Raw genomic sequence first — 7,326 nt, 5'->3', positions numbered from 1 at the left:
TGGGTTGAATGATTCTGGTGTGCCATCTCACTGATTTCGTATCCATTACATCCTTGATCATGTCATGTATTACGTTTCTTCCGTGTATTATATAGCGTCGTTTTCACTGTGAAGCCTTTTCCAGTGAACGATACCCTGAGATGAAGGAAAATATGCCCCCTTTGATGCTTATGGTGATACTTGTTTGTTTGCGTACTTTTGCAATAGCCCCAGCTTAGTCATTTTAGTCGCGCGTAACTCGCAATTGTTTTTCGAAAAAGATATGCTTTTCAGTTATGAAGAAACTAGAATGCTCTTGCTCTCTCAACAGAGCAAGAAGATGCTCAAATCTCTCTCATCTAACCCGTACCGTATAAATTTATCGATGGCTCTTCTGAAAGCCCCTACCTTCTTGCAAATATGTGGCTTTGTACTTTGATGTTTTTGTAAGAAATGCTCAGGCAAGGCTTTCGCCCGCTAAATTCGTTGTAAGAAAAAACGATCACACCCATCGCTGCTTTCCAAACTGAAATAATCAATAAAAGTAAGTATATGTAGCTAATCATATTTTTAAAGTCGCCAAATAAAATTTAGCAGTAAAAAAAGTTGCTGAACAAGAACTATATTTAGTAATCATGTAGTAGTTCTGAAGAGGGGAGAACCAGGCCAAGGAGAAAATGCTGAAGCCGGCCAAGGACTTGATCTACTTGTCTCTGCACTACAGACACAGGTTCTGTACTATAAATTCTTCATTCCAATGCCTAACTTTCCTACAACCCCAAGCAAAACGAGCTAACAAACCTTAAACCATGGAGGTATCCACCTTACCCTGCTTGCTACTTGTGTCAACTGCACTGGCACTCTGTCGTGCAGCTGCAGCACGGCCTGAAAGTGCAACAACAAACCTTGATGCAGCCACAATGGCCGCGCAAGAGCGTGACCGTGTCGCGTCGCTGCCGGGGGCGCCGAGCTACCCATATGCGTTCAAGCACTACTCCGGGTACGTCACGACCGATGAGCGCCTCGGCAAGGCACTGTTCTATTGGTTCTTCGAGGCTATGGAGAAGCCTGACGAGAAGCCACTGGTCCTATGGTTAAATGGAGGTTGCTAACTGATTTACTGAATTTTAACTTGGAGCTTCAGAAAACTTTGTGGGTGAAAGATGTACATGTAATGTAGCTGTACATCGTGTGGTTTTGCTAAATTTTCAGGACCTGGCTGTTCTTCCGTTGGGTTTGGGCAGGCGCAGGAGCTCGGGCCATTTCTTGTGAAGAAAGATGTGCCTGAACTTGAGCTCAATCCGTATGCCTGGAACCAAGGCAAGTGCCAACCAAGACTAACATATTTATAGACTTACAATTTTCATAACAATGGAAGCATGCTTAGCTTACTGTCTGGTGAACTTTCAGCTGCCAACTTGCTGTTCCTGGACTCTCCAGCGGTGTTGGATTTTCGTACACGAACACGTCTTTCAAAATAGATCCACCGGGAGACAATTCCACGGGTATGCAACACAGATATATGTTTCCTCTTCTATATAGAAACAAGGAAGGGTTTTCTTTCATCCTTTGCAGCACACGGTTCATACGCTTTCCTCGTCAGGTGGTTTCAGAGGTTCCCCCAGCACAAAATGAAAGAGTTCTACATAGCAGGAGAGAGCTATGCAGGTCTGCCAACTTATTCATAGCTAGCTAGATAGTAGTAGAATGTATTGTACTCAAGCTAGATAGATACAATACATTCTACTACTATCTAGCTTACTACTATCTAGCTTATACATTCTACTACTATCTAACTTACTACTCATGATCTGACTTTTGCTAATTCTGATTTTACATTCACTAGGACATTACATTCCCCAACTTGCCAATCTCATCGTGGACGAGAACAAGAAAGCCTCCAACGAAAACTACATAAACTTGAAAGGCATCCTGGCATGTACATACATGCAGCTATAATAAGCTACCCACTTCACCATCCTGTGATTGCGATTGCCTGAATGTTCAGTAATAACTTAACTAAACAAAATGAATTGCAGATCGGGAACGCGTACATGGACGGGGACACGGATCTGCAGGGGATCGTCGACTCGTCGTGGCACCACGCCATCATCTCGGACACGCTCTACGAAACCTACCTGAGGTCCTGCAACTTCAGCGCGGAGATCCTGTCTCGCGAGTGCGAGGTGGCCCTGGGCGAGTTCAGCGTCCTCAACAACCTCATCGACATCTACAGCCTCTACGCCCCCAACTGCGAGCGCGGGTACCCGGACTTCAACACCTCCTCCTCGCCGCAGATCGGACCGACCACCAGCCGTGTAAGCAAAGCGTCTTCCTAAAAGTTTCAGCCATTTTCGTCTCCTGATTGATCGGTCCGCGTGGTCAATAAATCTGCTCATGCACACACACAAAAACAGTTTGATCTTCTCAGGATACCGATGGGCTACGACCCGTGCACGCAGACGTACGCCACCGAGTATCTGAACCGGGAGGACGTGCAGAGGGCTCTGCACGCCAACACCACGGGCGTGCCCTACCCCTACTCTCTCTGCCGGTAATTGTTCTCCTCCTAGCTGAAATGCTTGGACTCGGGATCATGTCGTTTCGGTGGCTGAGCTGAACATTGCTCAGCTTGTATGCAGCGACTCTATCAACGTCTTGTGGCACGATTCTGACAAGACCGTGCTTCCGATCGTCAGGAAGCTCGCGCAGGAGGGGCTCCGCATATGGATCTTCAGGTAGAGCATCTGAGATGTATTTGGCCTTTAGGTTTTGTCTTCGTCTATACAAGTTCAGGTGGACATAAATACTTAGTGTCATTTTCCGTTGCTCTTTCGGCTGAGCAGCGGCGACACGGACGGAAGGATCCCTACGACGTCGACGAGGTACACGCTGAAGAAGCTCGGCCTGCCCATCAAGGAGGACTGGTCGCCATGGTTCACTCACAAGCAGGTACTACTACTGCTTTAACTAATTGGACAACCCCATCGACCGGTTGCTTCCAATTGGTTGCTAACCAATCTTATCAGATCTTATATAGAGTATGTCATTATCTCACACGTTACATCTGTGTGTTTTTTTGGTTGCAGGTTGGTGGATGGAGTGTGGTGTATGATGGCCTGACATTTGTCACGGTGAGAGGAGCCGGACACATGGTGCCAACCTCGCGGCCCGAGCAGGCGCTTCAGCTCTTCGAGCACTTCCTCGCCAACCACAACCTCCCCTCCAAGCCCTTCTAGAAAAATACTGTATATGCCATGGTTGATTCGCACGTTTCCTGAATAAGGCATAGATCGAGGTGATTGATTTCATGGTTGTGTAGTATACTAGCTAGCTCTGCTCTCTACGCTGCCTCTGGTTTCCAATCGAGCAGGCCGAGGATGGATTTCATTGTAGAACACATCTTGTACAACTTGTGGATTTTGTTGCCAAGATTAGAGGATGGACGGTGTTTCCTGGCTATGATGTAGACATCCGAAACCGAGATTAATAATAACCCCATCCACCATTCCAAGTTTCTAACCATTCATTCCAACGTGCCAAGCTTGGCACAACGGCTAGGATAGGATCGTGCAGCACAGGTGATTCTGCATCCACGATGCCATCGGCCGGAGTCATGTGGCGTCTTACCTGCAAGGGGGAGGCAAAAGAACAGCCGAAAAGTTCCACGCGCGCAGCATGCCATTCGCCACCCCGCCATGCATGCACCATTTGCATTTTTTCCCTTGTTCCGGGCGACGGCAGAGGCAAGCAGAGCGAAGGTAATTGTGCTCACGAGCACGATGCCATGTGAAACGAAAGGAAAGGAATTCTGATTTGACTTTTGGGTGCCAGCTGTTATGGGCATCTCCAACGGCAACCCGTAAATTTCCTCACGCATCCATCGACGGACAGAGGAGAATCAGTCCACGGACACGGATGCGAGAGGACGTCATTCAACACTAGCCGCATACATTTTGACAACAACTCGAACCGAACGAAATTCGATGAAACCGGACGAAATTTGATATAAGCATGGCGGATTTCATTGAAAATAGGATAATTTGTACATAAAATCGGACGATATTTCGTCCGGTAAACTAAAAACCTTAAAATAAAACCCTAACTAGCATATACTTCACAGTGACCTCGTAAGTCATGCCAGGCTGGCCGGCGGCTCCTCCTCCGTCATCGGCGCCTAATCCGGCGTCATCGTCGTCGTCGGGCTTCGGGCGACGGAAGGTGACGGCGTTGCGGCAGGGCTTCCCGACGGCTGCCTGGCGCTCGTGCATGATCCTCTCCGGTTTCTCCTGCGCCGTGCGCACTGCGGCCACGGCCACTGAGGATGTGGGCTGGGGGAAAGGACAGCGGTCATTGGAGGAGGAATTGGTGGCGGCATCGATCTCGACGAGGGACCATTCCTCGCTGTACCTGGCCATCTCCCCGTCGAGGCGGTGGAGACGGCGCTTGGCCGTCTCCGACGTCGTCACCGACCGGTCTAGAGCCCATGCGTATGCCAGGTCTGGGTCCGCCGCGATGTGTGGCGTGGGGACGTTCGAGTTCGCGAACTTGGACAGGCACGCGATGTTGCGACTGTCCCGCCGGCGCTGCTCCCCGTCGGCGTAGTCCTGCGCCGTCATGGCGGTCCGAGAGGACAAACAGCTTCCCCAGGTACCGCCGCTGCCGAGGTAGTGGAGAATGCGACCGCGCACCTTGGGCGGGGGGGGGGGGGGGGGGGGGTGGGGGGGTCACGCTGCGCTCATTGATGCCTATTATGCAACTTTATTCTTGTAGACACGTGTTGGGCCTCCAAGCGTAGAGTTTTGTAAGACAGTAGCAATTTTCCCTCAAGTGGATGACCTAAGGTTTATCAATCCGTGGGAGGCGTAGGATGAAGATAGTCTCTCTCAAACAACCATGCAACCAAATACAAGAAATCTCTTGTGTCCCCAACACACCCAATACAATGGCAAATTGTATAGGTGCACTAGTTCGGCGAAGAGATGGTGATAAAAGTGTAATATGGATGGTAGAAATATATTTTTATAATCTGAATAAATAAAAACAGTAAGGTAGCAAATAGTAAACGGGCACAAAAACCGTATTGCAATGCTTGAAATGAGGCCTAGTGTCCTTACTTTCGCTAGTGCAATCAACAATCCTAACATAATTGGATCATATAACCATCCCTCAAAGTGCGATGAAGAATCACTCCAAAGTTCCTATCTAGCGGAGAACATAAGAATAAATTGTTTGTAGGGTACGAAACCACCTCAAACCTATTCTTTCCGTTCGATCTATTCAAGAGTTCGTACTAAAATGACACAAAGCAATTCTTTCCGTTTGATATATCCTAGAGTTCGTACTAAAATAACACCAAAGCAAATTCATATTCATAATACTCATTCCAAACAAAGAACTTCAAAGAGTGCCCCAAGATTTCTACCAAAAAACTAAAGACAAGAACGTGTATCAACCACTATGCATAGATTACCCCAATGTCACCTCGGGAATCCGCGAGTTGAGTGCCAAAACATATATCAAGTGAATCAATATGATACCCCATTGTCACCATGAGTATTCAATTGCAAGACATATATCAAGTGTTCTTAAATCCACAAAAGTATTCAATCCGATAACAACGAAATCTCAAAGGGAAAACTCAATTCATCACACAAGATAGAGAGGGGAAAACACCATATGATCCGACTATATTAACAAAGCCCGCCATACATCAAGATCGTGCCATCTCAAGAACACGAGAGAGAGAGAGAGATTAAACACATAGCTACTGGTACAAACCCTCAGCCCCGAGGGTGGACTACTCCCCCCTCATCATGGTGGCCGCCGGGATGATGAAGATGGCCACCGGAGATGATTCCCCCTCCGGCAGGGTGCCGAAACGGGGTCTAGATTGGTTTTCGGTGGCTACAGAGCCCTGCGGCGGCGGAACTTCTGATCTAGGTAACCCCGATGGGTTTCGGGATATTTGGGAATTTATAGTGCAAAGAAGGGGTACGGGAGGCCACCGAGGTGGGCACAACCCACCTGGGCGCGCCAGGTGGGCCTGGCGCACCCTGGTGGGTTGTGCCCCCCTCGGGGCACCCCCCAGGTGCAGCTCTGGCCAATTGGGTTCCTTCTGGTCCATCAAAAATCTCCATGGAGTTTCGCGGTGTTTGACTCCGTTTGATATTGATTTCCTGCGATGTAAAAAACAAGCAAAAACAGCAACTGGCACTGGGCACTGGGTCAATAGGTTAGTCCCAAAAAATAATATAAAGTTGCTATAAAATGATTGTAAAACACCCAAAAAGATAGAATAACAGCATGAATACTTCATAAATTATAGATACGTTGGAGACGTATCACTCATCCTTGACAAAGCGCCGGGCGACGGCGAGCGGCGCTCCTCCTTCACGACGCGTCGGGGCGGCAGCGGGAGCCGCTCCTCCTTGACCCCGCGGCTGCGCGGGAGCGGAGGGCGTGGAGGGGACGCCGGCTCCGGCTCCATGGGGAGGAGCGCCCCCGGTGGCGGAGCCGGGCCGTTGATGTGGACGACGGAGTGACGGAGCATTAGCTCCATCTGCTCCTCGAAATCAGCGTCGGTGGCGGCGTAGACCTAGCCCGGCACCGCCAGCGCGGACTACAGTTGCGGCGACTACTGGTCCTCCTCGTCGCCGATGACGATCTCCGCCCATGTCGAGGAGCCGCCAGCCGATGAGGACGACGGCCCTAGAGTTCGAGGGCGGCGTCGCCATGATCGCCAGATCCCACAACGGAACCGCCTGCGGCGCCGACGCCCAGGACTTGCCCATCGCCGGAGATGTGGAGGGAGATGGGCGGGAAGAGGGGAGGAGGAGGAGGATGCGATGTGAACGGCGCCGGAGGGCGGCTTAAATAGCCGCGGCCAGGCCATGCTAAGGGCTGGTCAGATGCTTCAATGCGGGCAGCGGGCGAAGCTGGTTTCTCGGGATCCCGTGTCCGCACTGAAGCGGCTGCTGTCGAGAGATCGCGTTGGTCAGCGCCGCCCTCCCACCTTCCGGTCACATCGCAGCATCAATGCCGGCCTCGTCGTGCTCTGGGCCGGCATGAATGCGGCATGGTAAGCGACGCGTGCATCGAAAGGAAAGCGTGGGAGGGGCGGGTGACGGGTTTTTGATGGGGCAGGGCGGTCAGAAGCAGGCGTGGGATCGGTCCGGACTCCCGTAAACCTTCCCACGTTTGTCTCCGATTTGCGGGAGAAATCGCGCCCATACCGCCCTGAGGACCGATACAGGACCGCAATGGATGCCTTTCGCGATCCAGACAACACGATTCGGACGGTTGCAGGAGATTTGAGGGTCGGGCGATGACGCGGTTTGGACGGTT

The 7,326-nt window shown here is 50.6% G+C and overlaps 1 pseudogene; it reads left to right on the top strand.

The window, feature by feature from the left end:
- Positions 1 to 899: 899 nt before the first annotated feature.
- Positions 900 to 3,442, top strand: LOC109768439 (serine carboxypeptidase-like 34; annotated as a pseudogene).
- The last annotated feature ends 3,884 nt before the right edge of the window (positions 3,443 to 7,326 follow it).

This window comes from Aegilops tauschii, chromosome 1, assembly GCF_002575655.3.
Source record: "Aegilops tauschii subsp. strangulata cultivar AL8/78 chromosome 1, Aet v6.0, whole genome shotgun sequence".
In the NCBI taxonomy this organism is placed as follows: domain Eukaryota; kingdom Viridiplantae; phylum Streptophyta; class Magnoliopsida; order Poales; family Poaceae; genus Aegilops; species Aegilops tauschii.
The sequence above is the reverse complement of the archived record's forward strand: the minus strand, read 5'-3'. Positions and strand labels throughout refer to the sequence as shown.